Source organism: Aotus nancymaae, unplaced genomic scaffold, assembly GCF_030222135.1.
Source record: "Aotus nancymaae isolate 86718 unplaced genomic scaffold, 86718_ANA_hifiasm-v0.15.2.pri h1tg000022l_1, whole genome shotgun sequence".
Lineage (NCBI taxonomy): Eukaryota > Metazoa > Chordata > Mammalia > Primates > Aotidae > Aotus > Aotus nancymaae.
Genome location: NW_026988435.1, coordinates 42,227,035 through 42,254,698, shown reverse-complemented (window position 1 = coordinate 42,254,698; position 27,664 = coordinate 42,227,035). Strand labels below are relative to the sequence as shown.

The 27,664-nt window shown below is 43.4% G+C and overlaps 1 long non-coding RNA gene and 1 other non-coding gene across 2 annotated transcripts; one reads left to right on the top strand and one right to left on the bottom strand.

The window, feature by feature from the left end:
- The first annotated feature begins 651 nt into the window (after positions 1–651).
- LOC135276398 (uncharacterized) lies at positions 652–27,664 on the top strand. Its single transcript, XR_010343940.1, has 2 exons — positions 652–2,957; positions 27,593–27,664. It is a non-coding gene; the product is annotated as an uncharacterized LOC135276398 (long non-coding RNA).
- On the bottom strand, positions 1,520–1,581 carry LOC135276420 (U7 small nuclear RNA). Its single transcript, XR_010343963.1, has one exon. It is a non-coding gene; the product is annotated as a U7 small nuclear RNA (small nuclear RNA).

Here is a 27,664-nt window from a genome sequence, read left to right as displayed (position 1 = left end):
CGTCCATGTTGCGGCAAAAGACATGATTTTGTCCTTTTTTATGGCTGTACAATATTCTACAATGTATGTGTATCACATTTTCTTTATCCAGAACCTGCTGATGAGCACTTAGGTTAATTCCATGACTCTCCTATTGGGAAAGGAGTAACAATTTGAGCGTATCAGTCTTTTTCTACGTAAAATGTAATGCAGTACCAATCAATCCCAGTAGACTTTCCACTGGAAATAGGAAAAATTGTGAGACTAGCCAAAAATTTAATATACAATAAAGGTAGCATTTCAAATTGTTGAGGAAAAGACCACTCAAAAAAGAGTTTCAGGCTGGGTGTGGTGGCTCATGCCTGTAATTCCAGCACTTTGGGAGGTTGGGACGGGTGGATCACCTGAGGTCATGAGTTCAAGACCAGCCTGACCAACATGGTGAAACCCCATCTCTACTAAAAATACAAAAATTAGGCCGGGCGCGGTGGCTCACGCCTGTAATCCCAGCACTTTGGGAGGCCGAGGTGGGTGGATCACGAAGTCAAGAGATCGAGACCATCCTGGTCAACATGGTGAAACCCCGTCTCTATTAAAAATACAAAAAATTAGCTGGGCATGGTGGTGCGTGCCTGTAATCCCAGCTACTCAGGAGGCTGAGGCAGGAGAATTGCCTGAACCCAGGAGGCGGAGGTTGCGGTGAGCCAAGATCGCGCCATTGCACTCCAGCCTGGGTAATAAGAGCGAAACTCCGTCTCAAAAAAAGAAAAAAAAAAAAAAATTAGCGAGGTGTGGTGGTATGCACCTGTAATCCCAGCTACATGGGAGACTGAGGCAGGTGAATTGCTTGAATCTGGGAGCAGAGGTTGCAGTGAGCTGAGATCATGCCCATTTGCACTCTAGCCTGGGCAACAAGAGTGAACTCCGTCTGGAAAAAAAAAAGTTCAGTTGAATTGGATATTCATTTAGGAAAATATAAATTAGTTCTCTACTTCACACTACACAGAGGAATAAATTCCAGACAGATTTAACAATCAAAATGGGCTGGGTGCGGTGGCTCACGACTGTAATCTCAGCACTTTGGGAGGCCAAGGCGGGCAGATCATGAGGTCAGGAGTTCGTGACCAGTCTGGCCAACATAATGAAACCCCGTCTCCACTAAAAATATAAAAAATTAGCCAGGTGTGGTGGCAGGTGCCTGTAATCCCAGATACTCGGGCAGCTGAGACAGGAGAATCGCTTGAACCCTGGAGGCAGAGGATGCAGTGAGCAAAGATTGTACTCCAGCCTGGGCAACACAGTGAAACTGTCTCAAAAAAAGTAAAAAAAAAACAAAAAAAACAAAAAATATCCAAATGTAGAAAAACTATAAAAGCACCAGAGGAAGGCATAGAATAGTTTTATGATTATGAAGTGAAGAAGTCCTTTCTTCCTCCGCCAGATAATAAATTCAGAAGCCATAAAGAAAAAGTAGGAGTATTTGATCTCATAACAATTTAAACTTGTATATATGGTTGGGTTTTTTTTATAAAATTTTTTAAAGGGCTTTCCGGCAAAAACCGGAAAGCCTGCTAGACAAATTCTAAAAGAGCTGTAACACTTGTTTGTTTGTTTTTTAGAGAGTGGGATCTCACTGTTACCCAGACTGAAGTATGGTGGGGCAACCACATAGCTCAATACAGTCTCGAACCGAACTCCTGGGCTCAAGGGATCATTCTGCCTCAGCCTCATTAGTCTCCAGTAGCTAAGACTAATGGTGCTCACCTGGCTTGATCTGGTTTTAGGTAAGCAAATACCTGAGAAATGTTAGAGAAAATTTTTGCAACACATATAACAAAGGGCTAGATGTCAAACTATAGAAAGAATTCTTATTGTCAATATGAAAATGAAAAAATCCAATAGAAATATCGTCAACATGAAAAAAATCCAATGGAAATATTAGCAAATGATGTGAAAAGATAATTTGCAAAAGACATATAAATAGGCTGGGTGCGGTGGCTCACGCCTGTAATCCCAGCACTTTGGGAGGCCAAGGCGGGTGGATCACGAGGTCAAGAAATCGAGACCATCCTGGTCAACATGGTGAAACCCCGTCTCTACTAAAAATTCAAAAAATTAGCTGGGCATGGTGGCGCGTGCCTGTAATCCCAGCTACTCAGGAGGCTGAGGCAGGAGAATTGCCTGAACCCAGGAGGCGGAGGTTGCAGTGAGCCGAGATCGCACCATTGCACTCCAGCCTGGGTAACAAGAGCGAAACTCCGTCTCAAAAAAAAAAAAAAAGAAATATAAATATAAGTCCCAATATTTTTGGAGGCCAAGACGAGAGAATTGCTTGAGCCCAAGAGTTTGAGAACAGCCTGGACAACATAGTGAGAACCCCCCATCTCTATTTTGAAAAATTTAAATAAAAAAAAATGTTTCTATTGTGGTAAAATATACAGAAAATAAATTGTACCATTTGGCTGGGCACGGTGGCTCATGCCTATGATTCCAGCATCTTGGGAGGCTGAGGCAGGAGGATCACTCCAGGCCAGGAGTTTGAGAGCAGCCTGGCTAACATGGCAAAACCCTATCTTTACTAAAAATAAAAACAATTAGCTGGGTGTGGTGGCTTGCACCTGTAATCTCAGCTACTCTGGAGGCTGAGGCACAAGAATCGCTTGAACATGAGAGGCAGAGGTTGCAGTGAGCTGAGATCATACGTCTGCACTCAAGCCTAGGCGACAGAGTGAGACTCTGTCTCAAAAAAAATTTTTTAAGTACCATTTAACAGTTTTCAAGTGTGCAGTTCATCAGCATTAAGGACATTTACATTTTGCACAACCATCACCCCCATCCATCTCCAGAATCTTTTTGTCTTCCCCAACTATAACTTCGTACGCATTAAACACCAACTCTGCATTTCAGCCTTCCACAGCCCCTGGCAAGCACCATGCTACTTCCGGTCTCTATGAATTTTACGATTCTAGGCACTTCATGTAAGTAGAAGCATACAGAATATGTCTTTTTATGTCTGGCTTATTTTATTTATCATGTCTTCCAGGTTCATCCATGTTGTAGCATGTGTCAAATTTCCTTTCTTTTTAAGATTAAATAATACTTCATGTAGGTATATATGACATTTGGTTTATCCATTGATTTGTCGACGGAAATTTGAGTTGTTTTTGTCTACTAAAACTAATGCTGCTATAACACAAGCATACAAATTCTTTGGGGCATGTGCCCAGAAGTGGAATTGATGAATCAAATGGTAAATCTATGTTTAATTTTTGAGGAATCGCCATACTGTTTTCCATTTTGCATTCACACCAGCAATGCACTAAGATTCCAATTTCTTCATGCCTTCATTAACACTTACTGTGTTTTGTGGGGAAAAAAATTGTTTTAACTGCTTTAGTGATGAGTGTAAAATAAAAAAACAAAGCCAATTTTGCCTATTGAATTGGTAAAAGAGAATGATAATATTTTATATTGGTGAGGATGTGGGTTAAAGGGCACCCCTATACATTTGCTGAGTGGAAGAGTAAATCAGAATAATTTTTTTTTTTTTTTTAAGACAAAATCTCACTCTGTTGCCCAGGCTGGAATGCAGTGGCATGACCACGGCATGGCTAATTTTAAAATGTTTTGTAGAGACAGGGTCTCATTATGTTGCCCAGGCTGGTTGATTTCAAACTCTTGGGCTCAAGCAACCCTTCCACCTTGACCTCCTAAAATACTGGGATTACAGGCACAGCCAGACCTCATACTGACTCGATTTACCTCAGTTCTGGGAATGTTTCTAAGATTTCTACTTTATCTACTCGAGCATTCTTGTAGTCTTAGCTACTCAGAAGGCTGAGGTAGGAGAATCCCTTGATCCCAGGAGTTCAAAGTTACAGTGAGCTATAATTGTACCACTGCACTCCAACCAGGGCAACAGAGTGAGACCTGCCTCTAAAACTTAGTCAGCCGAGTGCTGTGGTTCATGCCTGTAATGCCAGCACTCTGGGAGGCTGAGGCAGGTGGATCACCTGAAATTAGGAGTTGGAGACTAGCCTGGCCAACATGGTGAAACCCCGTCTCCACTAAAAATGCAAAAATTAGTCTGGTGTGGTGGCACATACCTGTAATTCCAGCTACTCAGGAGGCTGAGGCCGGAGAATGGCTTGAACCCAGGAGGCAGAGGTTGCAGTGAGCCAAGATTGTGCCATTGCACTCCAGCCTGGGCGACAAGAGTGAGACTTCATCTAAAAAAAAAAATTAGGCCGGGCGCGGTGGCTCAAGCCTGTAATCCCAGCACTTTGGGAGGCCGAGGCGGGTGGATCACGAGGTCAAGAGATCGAGACCATCCTGGTCAACATGGTGAAACCCCGTCTCTACTAATACAAAAAATTAGCTGGGCACGGTGGCGCGTGCCTGTAATCCCAGCTACTCAGGAGGCTGAGGCAGGAGAATTGCCTGAATCCAGGAGGCGGAGATTGCGGTGAGCCGAGATCGCGCCATTGCGCTCCAGCCTGGGTATCAAGAGCGAAACTCCGTCTCAAAAAAAAAAAAAAAAAAAAAAAAAAATTAAAAAAGTCGACGTAGCAAATTAGCTTCTAAGATGGAGTTGCTTTAATCTACACATATACTTGGTTGTTGTTGTTGTGGTTTTAAGAAACATTTTTAGGCCAGGCACAGTGGCTCACGCCTGTAATCCCAGCACTTTGGGAGGCGGGTGGATTACTTGAGGTCAGACGTTTGAGACCACCCTGGCCAACATGGTGAAACCCCGTCTCTACTAAAAATACAAAAATTAGCCCAGCGTGATGGCAGGTGCCTGTAATCCCAGCTAATTGGGAGGCAGAGGCGGGGAGAATCACTTGAAACTGCAAGGGGGAGGTTGCAGTGAGCTGAGATCACGCGATTACACTCCAGTCTGCATGACAGAGCAAGACTCTGTCTCAAAAAAAAAAGGAAACTCTGAATAGCCTCTAGCCAACAGTCAGCCAGGAACAGAGGCCCTCAGGCCAAAAGCGCTTCAGGAATTCAATTCTGCTGAAGACCACATGAGCCTGGCCTGGATTCTTCCTCAGTTGTACCTTCAGATAAAATGCTAGCCCTGGCCCACACTTTGAGCAGGCTTGAGAAAGATTCTGAGGCAGAGGACTCAGTTGGGCCATATCTGGATTTCTGATCCACAGACACTGTGAGATAATAACTGTATTTGTGTAGTTTGTTTTACTTTATTTTATTTTGAGACAAGGTCTTACTCTTTTGCCCAGGTGGGAGTGCAGTGTTGCAATCTTGGCTAACTGCAACCTCCACTTCCCAAGCTCAAGCAATCCTCCCACCTGAGTCTCCTGAGTAGCTGAGACTACAGGCGTGTGCTACCATGCCCTGCTAATTTTTTTCAGAGGGGAGGTGATGAAGTCTTGCTCTGTCGCTCAGGCTGGAGTGCAGTGGCGCAATCTAGTGTCACTGCAACCTCTGCCTCTTGGGTTCAAATGATTCTCCTGTCTCAGCCTCCGGAGTAGCTGGGATTACAGGCGTATACCACCATGCCTATTTTTTTGTATTTTTAGTAGAGGTGGGGTTTCACCATGTTGGCCAGACTGGTCTCAAACTCCTGACCTCAAGTGATCCATCCACCTCAGTCTCCCAGAGTTCCGGGATTACAGGCATAATCCCGGAAAAAAAAATTTTTTTTTGCTACAAAAAAATTTTTTTTTTGTAGCAATGAGTTCTCACTTTATTGCCCAATCTGCTCTTGAATTCCTGGGCTCAAGTGATCCACCTGCCTCAGCTTCCCAAAATGCTGGGATTATAGGCATGAGTCACCCTGCCTATAATAACCACACCCAAGAAAATGAACAGTAATTGTTCATTTTCTTGGGTGTGGTTATGTAATGTACTCATATACCGCAATGTCTTCATTCTTAGTAGATACATATTAAAGTATTTGAAGTGAAATGTCATGATATGTACAATTTAATTTCTTTTTTTCACCATGCTACTGAATGTACAACTTAATTTCAAGTGGTTCAATGAAATTAAAAGTATTATGTATGTACAGTTAGCCCTTGAATAACATGAAGATTGTGGGTGCTGACCCCCTACATAGTTGAAAAAAATCTATGTATAACTGTTGACTCCCTCAAAACTTATCTAATACAAATAGCCCACTATGGACCCAAAGCTTTACTGATAATGTAAACAGTCAATTAACGTATTTTGCATATTATATATATTATACACTGTATTCTTACGATGAAGTAACCTAGAGAAAAAATTTTTATTAAGAAAATCAGCCGGGCGCGGTGGCTCAAGCCTGTAATCCCAGCACTTTGGGAGGCCGAGGCGGGTGGATCACGAGGTCAAGAGATCGAGACCATCCTGGTCAACATGGTGAAACCCCGTCTCTACTAATACAAAAAATTAGCTGGGCATGGTGGCGCGTGCCTGTAATCGCAGCTACTCAGGAGGCTGAGGCAGGAGAATTGCCTGAACCCAGGAGGCGGAGGTTGCGGTGAGCCGAGATCGCGCCATTGCACTCCAGCCTGGGTAACGAGCGAAACTCCGTCTCAAAAAAAAAAAAAAAAAGAAAAAGAAAAAGAAAAAGAAAATCATGAGATAAAATATATATATATACACATATATATTTTAGTCTACTTTGCTTCCCAGGCTGGAGTACAGCTGCACAATCATAGCTCATTGCAGCCTCAACCTCCCCTCGCCTCAAGCAATTCTCCCACCTCAACCTCCTGAGTAGCTGGTACTATAGGTGTGTGCCACCATGCCTAGCTAATTTTTTGGGTTTTGCCATGTTGCCCAGGCTAAGACAAAATACACTGATTATTTCTCAAGTGGAAGTGGATCATCATAAAGATCTTTATCCTTGTCATCTTCATATCTTCACTGAGGAGGAGGAGGGAGAAGAGGGGTTGGTCTTGCTGTCTTAGGGATGGCAGAGGCAGAAGAAAATCCACGTCTAAGTGGACCCACACAATTCAAACTTGTGTTGATTAGGGGTCAACTTTGTGTGTGTGTGTGTGTGTGTGTGTGTGTATACACACACACATATATAAGCAAATATGGCAAAAAACTAAAAATCTGTGGACTACATGAAGGTTATATAATATTTCTTTGTGCATTTTTTTTTTTGAGACCGAGTCTTGCTGTGTCACCCAGGCTGGGACACAGTTGTGCAATCTCGGCTCACTGCAACCTCTGCCTCCTGGGTTCAAGGGATTCTCCTGCCTCAGCCTCCTGAGTAGCTGGGTTATAGGCGTCTGCCAACATGCCCGACTAATTTTTGTATTTTTAGTAGAGACGGGGTTTCGCCATGTTGGTCAGGCTGATCTCGAACTACTTACCTCAGATGATCCGCCTGCCTCAGCCTCCCAAAGTGCTGGGATTACAGGCGTGAGCACTGTGCCTCACCACTTTGTACATTCTTTTAACTTTTCTATAGGTTTGAAAACATTCAAAATAAAAAGTTAAGGAGGAAAAAAAACAACAACAAAAATAAAAAAGATCTCTTGGTTAATGAAAACACTGTTGGCTGGGCATGGTGGCTCACGCCTATAGTCCCAGCACTTTGGGAGGCCAAGGTGGGCAGATCACTTGAGGTCAGGAGTTTGAGACCAGCCTTGCCAACATGGTGACACCCCACCTCTACTAAAAATACAAAAAAATAGCCGGGTGTGGTGGTGCGTGCCTGTAATCTCCAGCTACTCTGGAGGCTGAGGCAGGAGAATCTTTTGAATCCAGGAGGTGCAGGTTGCAATGAGCCAAGATTGTGCCAGTGCACTCCAGCCTTGGTGACACAGTGACTCTGTCTGAAAAATACAATAAAATAAAAAATAAAAACACCGTCATGATAAAACCTGCTATGCTTGTGCTTTGATATTGCTAAACTCAGCATTGCATTTATTTGAAATCTTGAAATAATTATCTTTAAAAAGTTGATACTTTTGCTGAGGTATCTAAATTTAGAGTACAGGGTAGCCATGGAGACACATTTGCTTCTTGAATCAGATGTTGAAAAGGTGGAGTGTGTTTTGGCAGGGTCTACCTTATCTACTGGCTAGAAGAAAATGTTCTCCCTATGCTAATCAAATTTGGCTTTTATTCAGAAGACACATTTGCTGTTTACCTACCAGTTTTTAGTTAGGGACAGATGTTGTTACTGTTCTGGAAGGGAGGAGCAAGAAGAGGCCAAAAATGTTGGATAATGAAGAAAACCATATAGAGAGGATGAGATGCTTGTTTAGTTTTGGTAAGACAGGATGTAATTCTTAGTTCTGTTTATTTACATGTGGAGGAGCAGTAGGCTGAAGAAGGACCGTATAAATGGAGTCAAAAGAAAGGGCTTGTGAAAAAGATGAAGGGTTTTATTGGAATGGGAAATTGTTTGAAAAATAATGTGTAAACTGGTCTGGCATGGTCGCTCATGCCTGTAATCCCAGCACTTTGGAAAGTCCAAGTGGGTGGATCACTTGAGGCCAGGAGTTCGAGACCAGCCTGACCAACATGGCAAAACCCTGTCTCTACTACAAATACAAAAATTAGCTGGGCTTGGTGACGTGCACCTGTAGTAGAGGTGGGGCATCTAATTCAGTAAAGAGATCAACTAACTGATTGGACAAAAATTTGAGTGTCATATATTCTAGGCACAGTGGCTAGAAGAAATATTATTTCATTTAATTCTTCTAAAAATCCATGGGTATTATCATTTATATTTTTCAGATGAAGGAAAGTACACAGCCAATAAGGATACAGTCATATTGTGCTTTGTAATGTGTTGACTTGGTAAGCCGAACTGCATGTCCTAGAACTCTTTTCTCTGTACGTTTTGCTCAGAGTGGGCTACAAAATACATTTTGCACTAGATTGGGAAGGCAGAAGTGGATTGAGAACTGTATCATTTTTTACAGTCTGCAATCTAGTGCAGGGGTCCAGGTGCTGGCGGAGTTCACCTGTATTACTGTTTATCTGCTGGCTTCAGGCTCAGTTGTTGACCATCAGTTGCAACTGACCCTGAAGCCTCTCCAGAGCTACTCTGCCCTTTCCTGGATTCTCCTGAAGCTTCTCTGACTCCTGGGCCAGGCGTGACTTAGTTCTTGGTTGAAAGGTACCAGCTTCTCCAGCAAAACATTCACATCCTCAAAGCTGGAGAACGTGAGAGACTGTCTCAAGTTCCAGTATATCTCTGTAGGTTCCAGTTTGTCTTCACTCTCCCCAGCTTTATGTCCTTCCTCCTTTCCCTTTTGCCTGTGGCTTCAGGCTCCAGCATCAGAAAGAAAGAAGCCTAACAGAGACTGTTTAACCAGCTTCTGCAATTACAAGAGGCCAAATCCCTGCCATATACCTAGTGGCCCACTTTCTGTGTTTAAACTCTGATTATTGATATAAGCCATGACCTAAATAAAATTTTAGGTGGCCAGATGGAAATATTTTAATCATTCATATTTAAATGGCTCAGAGTTATATCTGAACCTATTTTGAGAATTATTTAATTAAGAGGAAAGAGACAGGTAGCTTTTCCAGAGTCTGGAATTTTTATTTCAGTCGCTTTTGGGATACAAGTTGTTTTTGGTTACACAGATGAATTGTATAGTCGTGGAGTCTGAGATTTTAGTGCACCCATCACCCAAGTAGTATAAATTGTACTTGATAGGCATCCCTTGTTCCCCCCATCCTCCCCCTCCCTGAGTCTCCAGCATCCATTATACCACTCTGTATGCCTTTGCATACCCATAGTTTAGCTCCCACTTGTAACAGAGAATATGCAATATTTGGTTTTCCTTTCCTGAGTTACTTCACCTACAATAATGGCCTCTAGCTCGATCCAAGTTGCTGAAAAAGATATTATTTTATTTTATTTTTTAATGACTGAGTAGTATTCCATGGTGTATATGTATATATACCACATTTTCTTTCTTTTTTTTTTTTTAAAGATGGGGTTTCACCATGTTGGTCAGGCTGGTCTTGAACTCCTGACCTCAGGTGATCCGCTGGCCTTGGCCTCCAAAGTGTTTGGATTACAGGCGTGAGCCACCACGCCCAGCCTATATACCACATTTTCTTTATCCACTCATCAGATGATGAGCGTTTAGGTTGGTTCCATATTTTTACAAATGTGAATTGTGCTGCATAACCGTATGTATGGAGGTATCTTTTTGGCATAATGACTTCCTTTCCTTTTGGTAGGTACCCAGTAGTGGGATTGCTGGATTGAACGGTAGATCTGCTTTTAGTTCTTTGAGATATTTTCGTACTGGTTTCCATAGAGGTTGTACTAATTAACATTCCCACCAACAGTGCCTTTTCACCACATCCATGCCAACATCTATTGTTTTTTACTTTTTAATAGTGGCCATTCTAGCAGGGGTAAGGTGGTATCTCATTGTGGTTTTCATTTGTATTTCCTTGATAATTAGTGATACCGAATGTTTTTTCATATATTTGTTACCAGTTGTATATCTTATTTTGGGAAATGTCTATTCATGTCATTGGCCCACTTTCTGATGGGATTATTTGTTTTTTTCTTGCTGATTTGTTTCAGTTCCTTATAGATTCTGGATATTAGTCCTGTGTCAGATGCATAGTTTGCAAATACTTGATCCCATTCTCTCAGTTGTCTGTTTGTTCTGATAATTATTTCTTTTGCTGTGCAGAAACTTTTTAAATTAGGTCCCATTTATTTTTGTTTTTATTGCATTTGCTTTTGGGGTTTTAGTCCTACATTTTTTGCCTAGGCCAATGTCCAGAAGAGTTTTTCCTGGGTTTTCTTCTAGAATTTTTATGATTTTATGTCTTAGATTTAAGTCTTTAATAATCCATCTTGAGTTGATTTTTGTATATAGTGAGAGATAGGGATCCGATTTCATTCTTCTACGTGTGGCCATCCAGTTTTCCCAATACCATTTATTGAATAGGTTGTCCTTTCCCCAGTTTATGTTTCTGTTTGCTTTGTCAAAGATCAGTTAGTTGTAAGTATTTGGCTTTATTTCTGGGTTTTCTATTCTGCTCCACTGGTCTATGTATCTGCTTTTGTACCAGTACCATGCTGTTTTGGCTGCTATACTCTTGTAGTATAATTTGAAGTCAGGTAATGTGATGCCTCCAGATTTGTTCCTGTTGCTTAGGATTGCTTTGGCTATTTGGTCTCTTTTGATTCCTTATTAATTTTGGGAATGTTTTTCCTAATTCTGCAAAAAATGATGTTGGTATTTTGAAAGGAATTGCCATTGAACCTATAGATTGCTTGGGCAGTATGGTCATTTTCCCAAAATTGATTCTTTCAATCCATGAGCATGGGATGTATTTCTATTTGTTTGTGTCATCTATGATTTATTTCACTGGTGCTTTATAGTTCTCCTTATAGAGATCTTTTACCTCCTTGGCTAGGCATATTCGTAGGTATTTTTAAGCAGCTATTGTAAAAGGGATTAAGTCATTGGTATGTAGCAGTGCTACTAATTTGTGTACATTGATTTTTTTTTTTTTTTTGAGACAGAGTCTTGCTCTGTCACCCAGGCTGGAGTGCAGTGGCCTGATCTCAGCTCACTGCAACCTCCACCTCCTGGGCTCAAGTGATTCTCCAACCTCAGCCTCCCAAGTAGCTGGGACAATAGGCACATGCCACCACAAGTAGCTAATTTTAATTTTATTTATTTATTTATTTATTTGAGATGGAGTTTTGCTCTGGTTGACCAGGCTGGAGTGCAGTGGTGCAATGTTGGCTCACTGCAACCTACATCTCCCAGGTTCAAGTGATTCTCCTGCCTCAGCCTCCCAAGTAGTTGGAATTACAGGCATGTACCACCACACTTGGCTAGCTGGAGTGCAGTGGCACATGATCTCAGCTCACTGCAACCTCTGCCTCCCAGGTTCAAGTGATTCTCCTGCCTCAGCCTCCTGAGTACCTGGGACTACAGGCATGCGCCATCTTGCGCAGCTAATTTTTATATTTTTAGTAGATACGAGGTTTCACCATGTTGGCCAGGATGGTCTTGATCTCTTAACCTCATGATCCACCTGCCTCGGCCTCCCAAAGTGCCGGGATTACAGGTGTGAGCCATTGCGCCTGGCCAATTTTGCATTTTTAGTAGAGACAGAGTCTCACCATGTTGGCCAGGCTGGTCTTGAACTCCTGACCTCAGGTGATCCACCTGCCTTGGCCTTCCAATGTGCTGGGATTACAGGCATGAGCCACGTGCCCAGCCAGTTTTAAATTTTTTTTGATGGAGACAAGTTCTCCATCAAACTCCTGGGCTCAAATGATCCACCCATCTTGCCTCCCAAAGTGCTGGGATTACAGGCATGATCCACTGCACCAAGTAGTGTGCATTGATTTTGTAACCTAAGACATTACTGAATTCATTTATCAAATCTGGGAGTCTTTTGGAGTTTCTAGGGTTTTCTAGGTATATGATCATATCACTGGCAAACAGACAGTTTGACTGCTCTATTTTCCAATTTGGATTCCTTTGTCTTGCCTGATTGCTCTGACTCGGACTTCTAGTTCTGTGTTGAACAGAAGTGAATGAACATGAGCATCCTTGTCTTGTTCCAATTCTTAGGGGGAAACCTTTTGACTTTTCCCCATTCAGTATGATGTTGACTGTGGGTTTGTTATATATGGCTTTTATTATTCTTAGGTATGTTTCTTCTATGCCTAGTTTAGTGAGGGTTTTTATCATAAAGGGATGCTGGATTGTATAGAATGCTTTTTCTGTATCTATTGATATAATCATATTGTTTTTGTTTTTAATTCTGTTTATGTTGTGAATCACATTTATTGACTTGTGTATGTTGAACCATCCCTGCATCCCTGGAATGAAACCGACTTGCTCATGGTGAATTACTTTTTGATGTGCTGTTGGATTCAGTTTGCTAGTATTTTGTTGAGGATTTTTACATCTATGGTCATCAAGGATATTGGCCTGCACTTTTCTTTACTAGCTTCAAAATATGAGTTAGGGAAGATTCATTCTTTCTTAGTCTTTTTTTTTCTTTTCTTTTTTTTTTTTTTTTTTTTTAGAGATGGAGTCTTGCTGTGTTGCCCAGGCTGGAGGGCAGTGGTGCAATCTCGGCTCACTGCAACCTCCGCCTCCTGGCTTCAAGTGATTCTTCCGCCTCAGCCTCCCCAGTAGCTGGAACCACAGGCACGTGCCACCACACCCGGCTAATTTTTTTTTGTATTTTTAGTAGAGACGGGGTTTCACCATGTTGGCCAGGATGGTCTCAATCTCTTGACCTCGTGATCCGCCCGCCTAGGCCTCCCAAAGTGCTGGGATTACAGGCGTGAGCCACCTCGCCCAGCCTCTTTCTTCATCTTTTTGAATAGTTTCAGTAGAATTAATACCAATTCTACTGTGAAGGTCTGGTAGAATTTGCTGTGAATCCATTGGCCCTGGGCTTTTTTTTGGAAGTTTAAAAATTACGGATTCAATCTCACTATTGGTCTGTTCAAGATTACTATTTCTTCCTGATTCAAGCTAGGAGGGTTGTATGTTTCCAGGAATTTGTCCATTTCTTCTAGGTTTTCTAGTTTGTCTGCATAGACGTGTTCACAGTAGTCTTGAATTATCTTTTGTATTTCTGTGCTGGTGGTTGTAATGTCTCCATTTTCACTTCCAATTGAGCTTATTTGAATCTTCTCTCTTCTTTTGTTGATTAATCTAGCGAATAGTCTATCAATTTTGTTTACCTTTCCAATGAAACAAGTTTTTCTTTCATTAACCTTCTGTATTTTTATGTTTCAATTTCATTTAGTTTTGCATTTATCTTCGTTACTTATTTTCTTCTGCTAACTTTGGCTTTGGTCTGTTATTGTTTCTCTAGTTCCTTGAGGTGTGACATTAGGTTGTCAATTTGTAATCTTTCAGACTTTTTGATGTAGCATTTTATGACATGTGCTTTTTCTGTATCCCAGGGGTTTGATAACTTGTATCACTATTATCATTCACTGTGAAGACTTTTCCATCTTGATTTCATCATTAAACAAAAATCAAGAGCAGATTGTTTAATTTCTATATTTGTGTTGTTGTTGTTTTGGTAGAGTTTTGAGGATTTCTTTTGGAGTTGATTCCTAGTTTTATTCCATTGTGGTATGAGAAGATACTTGATATCTCATTCTCCTCCAGCGATTCTCCTACCTTAGCCTCCCAAGTAGCTGGGATTACAGGCATGCACCACCACACCTGGCTAACTTTTTAGTAGAGACAGAGTTTCACCAGGTTGGCCAGGCTGGTCTTGAATTCCTGACCTCAAGTGATCTACCTGCCTGGGCCTCCCAAAGTGCTGGGATTACAGGTGTGAGCCACTGTGACTGGCCAGAGTCTGGAATTTTTGAACTGTGAATTAAATTGTTTCATATAACTTGGAAAATTATTAATTAAATTCCTGGAGTAGATTATCATGCCCTTCAAAGTTGCTTTTGGCAATGCATTAGTTTCCTATTGCTGCTGTAAGAAGCTGCCACAAACTCAAAGATATTAAAGCAGTATGAATTTATTTTATTGTCGTGGCTATCAGAAGTCCAAACTGGGTTTCAGGGGCCAAAATTAAGGCTCTGGCAGGGCTGTGCTTCCCCTGAGCTGCAGAGAAGACTCTGTTTCCTGGTCTTTTCCAGCTTCCAGGGGCTGCCTGCATTCGTTAGCTCATACTATCTTCCTACAACTTCAGAGGACACCACTCTGACCTCTGCTCCCTTTGTCACATCTCCTCTCTGACTCTGACATTTTTTTTGAGATGGAGTCTCATTCTGTCAGCCAGGCTGGAGTGCAGTGGCACAATCTCGGCTCACTACAACCTCTGCCTCCTGGGTTCAAGCAATTTTCCTACCTCAGCCTCCCCAGTAGCTAAGATTACAGGTGTGTGCCACTACGCTCAGCTAATTTCTGTATTTTTAGAAGAGACGAGTTTCCATGTTGGCCAGGCTGGTCTTGAACTCCTGACTTCAGGTGATCCACCTGCCTCGGCCTCCCAAAGTGCTGGGATTACAGGCATGAGCCACTGTGCCCCACCTTGACTCTGACTTTCTAGCCTCCCTCTTAGAAGGATCCTAGTGATTGCATTGGGGCCACCCAGATGATCCAGAGCAAGCTGTCCACCTTGAGATCCTTAACTAAATCATACTTGCTCCATGGTAGTCCCAGTGATCAGGAAAAAATTGAAAATAAATAAATGACAACTGTGAAGTCTCTTTTGCTATATAACATAATATATTCACCAATTCCAGGACATAGGGTGTGAACATCTTTGGAGAACCATTATTCTGACTACCATGGAATTATTCAGATACCATGGAATTTTTCCTTTCATCTCTTTTAATATAAACTTTTTATTGAAATATAACACATACACACACACACACACACACATCATATGCATGTGGCTAAATGACTTATTCACCAAGTGAATATATCTTAGATTAAGAAACTGAACATGGCTGGGCATGGTAGCTCATGCCTGTAATCCCTGCACTTTGGGAGGCCAAGGCGGGTAGATCATTTGGGGTCAGGAGTTTGAGAATAACCTGGCCAACATGGTAAAACCCCGTCTCTACTAAAAATACAAAAACTAGCCAGGTATGGTGGTGGGCACCTGTAATCCTAGTTTGAGAGGCTGAGGCAGGAGAATTGCTTGAAGCAGGAAGGCGGAGGTTGCAGTGAGCTGACAGTGTACCACTGCGCTCTAGCTTGAGTGACAGAGCGAGGCTGTCTCAAAAACTAAAATCAGGCCGGGCGCAAAAACTAAAACCAGGCTGGGCATGGTGGCTTATGCCTGTAATCCCAGCACTTTGGGAGGCCAAGGTGGGTGGATCACCTGAGGTCAGGAGTTCAAGACTAATCTGAAAAATGGTGAAACCCCATCTCTAAAAATAAAATAAAATAAAATAAAAAGAAACTGAATATAACCAGAACCTTCTGGTCATCATCCACATTCCAGAGATAACCACTATCTTTTTTTTTTTTCAAACAGGGTCTTACTCTGTCATGCAAGCTCAAATGCAGTGGCATGATCAAGGCTCGCTGCAGCCTCAAATTCCCAGCTCAGTTGATTCTCCCACTTCAGCCTCCAGAGTAGCTGGAACTACAGGTGCACACCACCACACCTGGTTAATATTTTGTATGGGCTGGGCACAGTGACTCACACCTGTAATCCCAGCACTTTGGGAGGCCAAGGTGGGCGGATCACCAGAGGTCAGGAGTTTGAGACTAGCCTGGCCAACGTGGCAAAACTCCACCCCTACCAAAAAAAGAAAGAAAAAATTAGCCAGGCATGGTGATGCATGTCTGTAGTCCCAGCTACTAGGGAAACTGAGGCAGGAGAATCACTTGAACCCAGGAGGTGGAGGCTGCAGTGAGTCGAGATGGTATCACTGCACTTAGTGACAGAGGGGGACTCTATCTCAAAGAAAAAAATAACTCTTTTTGGTATAGACAGAGTTTTGCCATGTTGTCCAGGCTGGTCTCGAACTCCTGGACTCAAGCGATCTGCCCACCTTCCTCCTAAAGTGCTTACGGGCATGAGTCATTGCACCCAGCCCCACTATCCTGACTTCTAATACCATAGACTAATTTTGCCTGCATTTTGAACTGGAGATAAGTGAAATCACATGGTATGCACTCTTCGTTGTCTGGCTTCTTTGGCTCATTCCTTCTATTTGTAAGAGTCATTCAAGTTGGACATTCACTCCTGCTTCCTTATAGTTTACCATTACTGCAAATAAACTCCAATTTACTTATCCATTCTGTGGTTGGTGGGCATTTGGTTATTTCTAGTTTGGAGTAAGTAGCTCTGCAATTAGTTAAGAAAAAGAAATAAAAGTCACCCAAATCAGAAAGGAAGAAGTTAAATTGTCTGTGTATGCAGATGACACCATCTTATTTATAGAAAACCCTCATATATGTAGAAAAGATCACAAAACTCATATATAGAAATTCCAAAGGCGTTTTTCCACAGAAATAGAAAAAACAATCCTAAAATTAACATGGAACCACAGAAGACCTCAAAATAAGTAGCTCTCATAAAAATATACTTGCACCTGTCTTTTGATGAGCACATGTATGGGCTGTGATGTGTTTATACCCAAGAAGCAGGTTGCTGGGTCACAGAGTGTGCATATGCTCTGCTTTAGTGTACATTGCCTGACAGCTTTACACAGTGTCTGTCATTCTGTCATGGATTATGACCCCATGAAAAAACAGGAACCCATGAATCTGCACCCACAGAAGCAAGCAAACAAATCAAGGGGGGAGAAGTGAAAGTCTTACAGAAGAAATGACGTATGTGTACACACACACATACCCCAATATGCAAATGTAGTAGAATGTCTGACAGGGCTGGGTGGGGTGGCTCACGTCTGTAATCCCAGCACTTTGGGAGGCTGAGGTGGGTGGATCACCTGAGGTCAGAAGTTCGAGACCAGCCTGACCAACATGGAGAAACCTTGTCTCTACTAAAACAAACAAACAAACAAACAAAAATTAGCCGAGCATGGTGGCACATGCCTGTAATGCAGTTACTCGGGAGGCTGAGGCAGGAGAATCACTTGACCACGGGAGGCATAGGTTGCAGTGAGCTGAAATCACACCACTGTACTCCAGCCTGGGCAACAAGGAACAGAAGGGTTTGTTCTGCTATTCTTTTTTTTTTTTTTTTTTTTTGAGACGGAGTCTCACTCTGTTGCCTAAGCTGGAGTGCAGCGGCGGATCTGGGCTCACTTCCACCTCTGCCTCCCAAGTTCAAACAATTCTCCTGCCTCAGCCTCCTGAGTAGCTGGGATTACAGGCACCCACCACTACGCCCAGCTAATTTTTGTATTTTTAGTAGAGATGGGGTTTCATCATGTTGGCCAGGCTGGTCTCGAACTCCTGACCTTGTGATCTGCCTGCCTTGGCCTCCCAAAGTGTTGGGATTACAGGTGTAAGCCACCATGCCTGTCCAATTTTTTTTTTTTTTGAGATGGAGTTTTGCTCTTGTTGCCCAGGCTGGAGTGCAGTGGTGCAATCTTGGCTCACTGCAACCTCCACCTCCCAGGTTCAAGCTATTCTCCTCCCTCAGCCTCCTGAGTAGCTGGGATTACAGGGACTTGCCATCACACTCAGCTAATTTAGTATTTTTAGTAGAGACCAGGTTTCACCATGTTGGTCAGTCTGGTCTCATACTTCTGACCTCATAACCCACCCATCTTGGCCTCCCAAAGTGCTGGGATTATAGGTATGAGCCACCGCACCTGGCTTATTTAAAAATTAAAAGTCAGGCCGGGCGCGGTGGCTCACGCCTGTAATCCTAGCACTTTGAGAGGCCAAGGTGGGTGGATCACCTGAGGTCAGGAGTTCAAGACCAGCCTGGCCATCACGGTGAAACCCCATCTTTAAAAAAAAAAAAAAAAAATTAAAAGTTGCTGCCCTAACAGTATTTTCAAAAAACAAAAAACAAAAAAAAGAAAAAAAATTAAAAGTTAAAAAAAGGCAGTATAATGGTTATAAGTTTAAGAGACAAAGCAGAGACTTTGTGACATAGACCATTCAAACTATATAGGGTTTCTCAGAAAAAGAGCAGTCACTTTGCTTAGAATGATGTATACCATTTTTGTACAAACTGACAAATGTGTGTCCTGTTATGCAAGTCTTGTCTGCCATGTGAATACATCTTAGATTAAGAATCAGAACATAGCCGGGCGCGGTGGCTCACGCCTGTAATCCCAGCACTTTGGGAGGCTGAGGTGGGCGGATCACGAGGTCAAGAGATCGAGACCATCCTGGTCAACATGGTGAAACCCCATCTCTACTAAAAATACAAAAAATTAGCTGGGCACGGTGGTGTGTGCCTGTAATCCCAGCTACTCAGGAGGCTGAGGGAAGAGAATTGCCTGAACCCGGGAGGCGGAGGTTGCGGTGAGCTGAGATCGCGCCATTGCACTCCAGCCTGGGTAATAAGAGTGAAACTCCATCTCAAAAAAAAAAAAAAAGAAAGAAAAGAATCAGAACATAACCAGAACTCCAGAAGCCCCATTCCAGTCTCCTCCCCATCCCAAGGGCAACCACTATCCTGCTCCATCCTTATCCCTCCCATTCCTGAGCCTGCCCTGTCCTTGTCCCCAGCCTCCTTGTTATACCATCGCCTCCTATTCCCTGCCTGCCCCATGCCCTAGGAATTGGCAATGGGTGAAGTTCAGTACTGGGATGAGTCTTAGGGATGAATGAACATATCTGCTTCAGGTCTACTTTGTTTTAGGCTGTGACATAACATCCCCTGGGTCAAAACAGCATGTTAAAGTGGCTACACCAAAGTGGTTTCATCGCTGGAAGTACTCAGAGAAACAGGGTGTTTTGTACTGGATAGTAAGATGATAGAGCCTCTCGCAGTGTTAGGTGGGAAAGAGGATCTGGAAGGCTAAAAAACTCCAGGAGCCAGGCAAAGTGGTGTGCACCTTCAGTCCCAACTACTTGGGAGGTTGAGGCAGAAGAATGCTCGACACCAGCAATTCAAAGCTGCAGGAAAGGCCAGGTGTGGTGGCTCACAGTTGTAATTCTGGCACTTTGGGAGGTCAAGGTGGGTGGATCATGAGGTCAGGAGTTCAAGACCAGCCTGGCCAACATGGTGAAACCTCATCTCTACTAAAAATATTTTTAAAAGTTAGCTGGGCATGGTGGAGTGTGCCTGTAATCCTACTCCGGAGGGTGAGGCAGGAGAATTGCTTGAACCGGACCTGAGAGGCAGAGGTTGCAGTGAGCCGAGATTGTGCCACTGCACTCCAGCATGGGCTACAGAGCAAGACTCTGTCTCAAAGAAAAAAAAAAAAAAAGAAAGAAAAAGAGAAAGAAAAAAAATAAAAATAACAAAAGAAGATAAGCAAATCTGGATTCTCAAGCCCAAAATCATCTTAATCTCATCTAATTACCAAAAAAGAAAGAAAGAAAAAGAATAAAGAAGAGGAGGAAAAAGGAAGAGAAAGAGAGAGAGAGAATGGGAGTATTGCTTTGTTGCCCAGGCTAGAATGCAGTTTAGTAATGGGTATTGAAAACCTCTTTTATACCAATAATTATACTTGATGTAAACAGGAAGGAATAAGGGAAGAAAATAACAAACGAGCAGCCAACCAATATTTCATTTAAACCTATGAAATGCTATGTGATTACTGAGGAGTGATTTACTTCCAATTATGTAGTCACTTATGGAATAGGTGTGAGGTGGTAATGTATGTTTTATGTATTTGAAGTGGAGAGTTCTATAAATGTTTATTAAGTTTACTTGTTCCGGGTCTGAGTTCAAGTCCTGAATGTCCTTGTTAATTTTCTGTCTCGTTGATCTATAAAATCGTTAGCTCTTCTTTTTACATTGATCCTTTTGCCATTATGTAATGTCCTTCTTTGCCTCTTTTGCTCTTTGTTGCTTTAAAGTCTACTTTATCAGAGGCGAGAATTGCATCTCCTGCTTTTTATTTATTTGTTTATTTTTACTCTCTGATTGGTTGGTAAATCTTCCTCCTTCTCTTTGTTTTGAGTCTTTGTGTATCGTTGCATGTGAGATGGGTCTGGATGCAGCATACCAATGGGTTTTGGGTTTTTATCCGATTAGAATATATATAACTTTAATACTGCCATTTGATGCTAGCTGGCTGTTTTGCCCATTAGTTAGTGTAAATTTTTCGTTGTGTTAATGTTCTTTGCTTTTTGATATATTTTTGGAAAGGCTGATATTGGTCGTTCCTTTATATGTATAGTGTTTCTTTCAGAAGCTCTTGTAAAGCAGGCCTGGTGGTGGTGAACTCTCTAAGTACTTGTTTGTTCGCAAAGGATTTAATTTTTCCTTCGATTATAAAGCTTAGTTTGGCTGGATAGGAAATTCTGGGTTGAAAGTTCTTTTCTTTAAGGATGTTAAATATTGGTCCCCACTCTTTTCTGGCTTGTAGGGTTTCTGCTGAGAGATCTGCTGTAAGTCTGATAGGTTTCCCTTTATGGGTAACCTGACCTTTCTCTCTGGCTGCCCTTAGTATTTTCTCCTTCATTTCAACCCTAATAAATCTGGCGATTATGTGCCTTTGGGTTGGTCTTCTTGAAGAATATCTTTGTGGTGTTCTCTGTATTACCTGGAGTTGAATATTACCCTGCCTTGCCAGGTTGGGAAAGTTTTCCTGAATGATATCCTGAAGAGTATTTTCCAACTTGGATTCATTCTCTTCATCACATTCAGGTACACCTATCAAACGTAAATTAGGTCTTTTCACATAGTCCCATATTTCCTGGAGACTTTGCTCATTCCTTTTCATCCTTTCTTCTCCAATCTTGTCTTCTCGTTTCATTTCACTGAGCTGGTTCTCGACTTCGGATATCCTTTCTTCTACTTGATCAATTCGACTGTTTAAACTTGTGCATGCTTCGCGAAGTTCTCGTGTTGTGTTTTTCAGTGCCATCAATTCACTTATATTCCTCTCTAAATTGTCCATTCTCATTAACATTTCATCAAACCTTTTTTCAAGGTTCTTAGTTTCTTTGCATTGGGTTAGAACAAGTTCTTTTAATTCACAGAAGTTTCTTATCACCCTCGTTTTGAAACCTGCTTCTGTTATTGGAACACACTCGTAATCTATTAAGCCTTGTTCCGTTACTGATGAGGAATTGCGATCCCCTGTAGAGGGAGAGGCATTCTGACTTTGAGTATTCTCTGTCTTTTTACGCTGATTTCTTCCCTTCATTATATATTTATCTGTCTAGGTCTCTGAGCAGACGTCCAAATTGTTGATTCCCAGCTCCGAAATCTGAGCAATCCACTGCGCCAGCCAGAACAGCGGTGTTAAGATTGATGGTGCTTTTCTGCCCGGGAATCTCCGGACTCTGCACCAAAAACTGGCACGCTAAGGCACCAGCAAAACTGCCGTGCTGGCCAAAAGAGTCGCCCTGGCGACACGTGGGGCTCCTCTGCTGGGAATCTCTTGGTCCTTGAGCAACAAGTATTCGTCTGAAAGTGTGGTGTCCTCTCGTTCTCTGTGCTTTCACTGGGAACTACGAGCCCGAGCTGCTAGTGATCAGCCATCTTGGATCTCTCTCCAATATTCATATCTTAAACCTTTGGCGGCTTTAATTTTTTAACTGTTTTTTTTTTTTTTTTTTTTTTTTTTGAGACAGAGTTTCACTCTTGTTGCCCAGGCTGGAGTGCAATGGCGCGATCTCAGCTCACTGCAACCTCCACCTCCCAGGTTCAAGCGATTCTCCTCCCTCAGCTCCTGAGTAGCTGGGATTACAGGCACACACCACTATGCCTGGCTAATTTGGTATTTTTAGTAGAGACAGGGTTTCTTCATGTTGACCAGGCTGGTCTCGAACTCTTGACCTCAGGTGATCCACCCACCTTGGCCTCCCAAAGTGTTGGGATTATAGGCATGAGCCACCGTGGCTGGCCAATTCTTTAACTCTTTAAAAGCTTTTTTAATTTTTATTTTTTGAGACAGGGTCTCTCTCTGTCGCCCAGGCTGGGGTGCAATGGCACAATCTCGGTTCACTGTAACCTCTGTCTCCTGGGCTCAAGCTGTCCTCCCCACCTTGGCTTCCTGAGTGGCTGGGACTATAGGCATGTGCCACCATTAATTTTTGTATTTTTTATTTTATTTTATTTATTATTTTTAAAGACGGGGTTTCACCATGTTGGTTAGGCTGGTCTTGAACTCCCGACCTCAGGTGATCTGCCCGCCTTGGCCTCCAAAGTGCTTGGATTACAGGAGTGAGCCACCACGCCCAGCCTAATTTTTGTATTTTTTTGTAAAGGTGGGGTTTTGGTATGTTTCCCAGGCTGGTCTCGAACTTCTGGGCTCAAGTGATCCTCCCACCTTGGCCTCCCAGAGTGTTAGGATTACAGGTTTGAGCCACCGTTCCTGACCCTAATTTTTTTTTTTTTTTTTGAGACAAGAGTTTTGCTCTTGTTACCCAGGCTGGAGTGCAATGGCTTGATCTCAGCTCACCACAACCTCCGCCTCCTGGGTTCAAGCAATTCTCCTGCCTCAGCCTCCCGAGTAGCTGGGACTACAGGCATGTGCCACCATGCCCAGCTAATTTTTGTATTTTTATTAGAGATGGGGTTTCACCATGTTGACCAGGATGGTCTCGATCTCTTGACCTCGTGATCCACCCGCCTCGGCCTCCCAAAGTGCTGGGATTATAGGCGTGAGCCACCGCGCCCGGCCTCCTGACCCTAATTTTTTAATGTTTAAGGTGGTTTCGTGCTGTAATCACAGCACTATGGGAGGCCTAAGTGGGAGGATTGCTTGAGGCTCGGCATTTGAAACCAGTGTGGGCAACATAGTGAGACCCTGTCTCTACAATTAAAAAAACAAAAATCAAAAAAGATGGTTTTGTGTTAGACCATTGGTTTCTTAACCCTGCTCTTGGCCAGACTTGCCCACAAGTGAAAAAGAGTGACCAGGAAGCTTTCTCCAGGTGGTAAAGAGGGGTTATTACTGCAATGAGGTATTAAATGTCATTGCCAGAATAAGGGCAGTCCTTGCCTTAGGTACCCAGACTGCATTTGCCCATTGCGTAAGTCACAAGGCCACAAGGGGACTATCCCCAGTGGGGTGACCTAGTGACTTGGAGCTCTCCCTTCTTCCCCAGCCTCCTGCTTGGAATTTCTCTCCATGCCTCTGTCCTTTGAGCTGTAGCCTTCCTCTTGGGTCTGCTGGGATCTTTCCCTCCCTCACCACAGCTCCAAGGGCTCACCCTGGGGGCAAGCAAGGGGGGTTTTGTCTCCTCATCTTTGGGATCAGTGAGACCTGAGGAAACCAGAGAATACTGAGCTGTTTTAGAGGGGGCTGGGGGAAGCCAGGGGTGAGTGCTGGGTTCTGCGGTGGCTCAGGGAGATGGATGCCTGTGAAACAGGCTGTTGCCAGTGTTGCAGGCTGGCCACGGAGGGCACAGGTCGCCTGGGAAATGTACGGACAGGATGCCCCATCCTGTAGCCAGGGGACCCTCTCCTAAAGTAGCCTCCATCGCTCCTCCTTCCACTCACCCTTCCACTCCAGATATTTTGACTATCCTGATGCCTTTGAGGGAAGCCTTGAGCCAAGGAGGCTTTATCTCCAGGTATGTTATGGGGCAACAAGTTTTTGCAGATTGTCTTCAAATTTTTTTTTTTTTTTTTTTTTTTTAGACAGAGTCTCGCTCTGTCATGGCTGGAGTGTAGTGGTGAGTGTGCAATCTTGGCTCACTGCAACCTCTGCCTCCTGGGTTCAAGTGTTTCTCCTGCCTCAGTCTCCTAGGTAGCTGGGATTACAGGTGCCTGCTACCACTCCTGGATAATTTTTTTATATTTTTTGTGGAGACAAGGTTTTACCATGTTGGTCAGGCTGGTCTCGAACTCCTGACCTCAGGTGACTGCCTGCCTCCACCTCCCAAAGTGTTGGGATTATAGGCGTGAGCCACTGCACCCAACCTTGTCTTCAGATCTAACCACCAGAGTGGCTGAAAGATTTGAGTAAATGTTGAGACCATAACTATCTCATATTTGAGGGATTATCTAGTTGAGCAATTTTTCATTAAACATCCCACAAATGTTTATTGCATGCCTACCATATGTCAGGATTCATCATAGCCCTGCAGATGTATCAGAGAGCAAAACAGACACAGATCTCTGCCTGCCTTCATAGAACGGCAGGAGACAGACAATAAACAAAAGAGACGGGACATGGTAGAGTAGGTTAGAAGATCAACAGTGCTATGGAGGAAAAGAACACAGGAGGAGTGAAAGAGAAATGGGCACGGAGTGAGGATAAGTTTAAATTGTACTTAGGGAAGGTCTCACTGAAAACGTGACATGTGAGCCAAGACTTGAAGGAGGGGAGGGACTCAGCCAGCAGTTTTTCTAGGGGAAGAGCATTCCTGCAGAACAAACAGCAAGTACAAATGCCCTGAGGCAGCTGCAGGCCAGGCCTGTGGCGGGACTTCACGCTGTGGGGAGGCTGGAGCAGTGTGAGAAGGGGAGCACTCGGAGGAGAGGCCAGAGAAGCCAGAGAGAGGCCAGATCCTGTGGATTTGGGCTTTTCCTCTGGGTATGATGGGAGCCTTTGCAGGATTTTAAGAGAGGAAGGACAGGTCTGTCTTTAGTTTTAGTTTTGCTTTGTTTTTTGAGATAAAGTCTTACTCTGTCATCCAGGCTGGAGTGCAGTGGCACGATCTTGGCTCACTGCAACCTCTGCCTCAGCAGTGATTCTCCTGCCTCAGCCTCCTGAGTAGCTGGGATTACAGGCGTGTGCCACCACACCTGGCTAATTTTTGTATTTTTAGTAGAGACGGGGTTTCCCCACGTTGGCCAGGATGGTCTCAATCTCCTGACCTCGTGATCCTCCTGCCTTGGCCTCCCAAAGTGCCGGGATTACCGGTGTGAGCCGCCCCGCCCAGCTCTGTCTTTAGTTTTAGCAGGATCCCTCCAGCTGCCTGCTGAGAACAGACAGAAACAGGATGAAGGTAGCAGCAGGAAGACATAAGAGGCTGCGTTGCTTATCTGGGTGAGAAATGCTTAGATTCTAGACACATTCTGAAGGTAAGCTAATCAGATGGTTTACTGATGAGTTGCATGTGTGATATAAAAAATTTATGACTCTGGCCAGGCGTGGTGGGTCACGCCTGTAATTCCAGCACTTTGGGAGCCCGAGGTGGATGGATCACCTGAGGGCAGGAGTTCAAGACCTGTCTGGTCAACATGGTGAAACTCCACCATCTACTAAAAATACAAAAATTAGCCGGGCATGGTGGTGCATGCCTGTAGTCCCAGCTACTGGGGAGGCTGAGTCAGGAGAATTGCTTGAACCTGGGAGGCAGAGGTTGCAGTGAGCCGAGACTGCATCATTGCACTCCAACCTGGGCAACAGAGTGAGATTCCATCTTAAAAAAAAAAATACCACACTAAGGTTTTTGAAAAGAGATTAACACTTGGGTGTGGTAGTCACACCTATAATCCTAGCACTTTAGGAAGCTGAGCTGGAAGATTGCTTGAGCCCAGGAGTTTGAGACCAACGTGGGCAACATGGTAAATCCCTGTTTGTAGAAAAAATGCAAAAACTAGCCAGGTGTGGTGGTGGGTGCCTGTAGTCCCAGCTACTTGGAAGGCAGAGGTGGGAGGATCAATTGTGCCTGAAAGAAAAAGAAAAAGGCTGCAGTGAGACGTGATCACTGTACTGCACTCCAGCTTGGATGACAGGGTGAGACTCTGTCTCAATGAAAAAAAAAAAGAGAAGTCCTACTCCTTAAGGGACAAGGGAGGCAGGGGAATTAAAGCCCTGAGAGGGTCTCTATGTGCAAAGAGGGCTGTCCCACAAAAACAGCAACTACTACAACCTGTGGCTTGGCAGGAAGGGAGCTGGGAAAACGGAAACTCCAAGCTCACTGTCCTCCCACCCTTCCATCTCTGGCTGAGGCCTCTCACTGGATGAATTCTCTTGGAAACTCGAGGGCAAGCGAGCCGTGGCTTTACTGCACAGTCATCTTTCCTGGGTGCGGAGCAGGGAGGGAGGAGAGTAGAACGTCCTCCACAGTGTCAAAAGCAAGCCTACGAATTTGGATTTGAGGTGACAGTGAGTGAGAAAGACCTGAACAGAGAAGCAGTATGTTCAGTTGTACTTAAGGATTTTAAAAGTAGTAACAGGATTATTGCCAAAGAAGATACAGAAGTGGCAAAGAAAAATAAATAAAAAGAAAATAAAAGTAATGACAGGATTATTTAGGTGGGGAGTCAAGGAGAACTTTGAGGAGGATACTCTGATGACTGAGGGCCCGAACTAAGTGGGAATGAAGAGAAAAAGAATCATTCTTATATAACAGGGTCATGTTGAGAGCTAGGCATTGTTCAGAGAGCTTCACAGGCATGCACGCTGGAAATGCTCACAAACACCTCTAGCTGTCTCATGAGCCCTAAATAATGCATGGAAATGGTTTAGCGTCCAGGATATAAACACATCCAATAAATGTTATTAGTTGTCATCCTCATTTTAAAGATTATTAAACACAACAAACAAACAGAAAAACATCTGAGCCAGAGAGGTTGCCCAACTCCAACATCCAAACACAGACACGTTCTGATTCCAGCTCCCATGGTCCCAAGGTCTTTTCCAACCACACTGTGTTTTCTCCAGTGCTGTCAGAAATGTTTCAAAGTAACAATGAGGAAGACTTGGAGACAGACAAGGGCCAGTGCCTGCAAGCTGGGAACGAACAGGACAGGAGCCAATGGCAAGCGAGAGGCAGAAGCTGGAGAGGGAAGAGATAAATGTGGAAACACTTTGCTGGGGAAGGCAGGGACAAGTAACATTAAGGGGGACAGCTGGTTGGGTTAGATTTAAAGGGAAGAAAAGGTCCTGTGGGAAGGATGACACCACCAATATGTGGAGGAAGGGCCTCAGGAATTAAATGCAATATAATATCTACTAGTGACTAAGGGCTTATCAAGAGATCAGATACCTTCTTCATTTTTACTTTGAAAGTCCTCAAAAAAATTAAAGTCCGGGTGTGGTGGCTCACACCTGTAATCCCAGCACTTTGGGAGGCCAAGATAAGAGGATCACTTGAGGCCAGGCAATGCAGTGAGACCCTGTCTCTAAAATCAAATCAAATCAAATCAATCAATATGTTAACTCTCCTCTTCCTAGGGAATTTATCCAACAGAAGTCCAGGAAGACTAAGGCAAGAGGATCACTTGAGGCCAGGAGTTTGGGACCAGC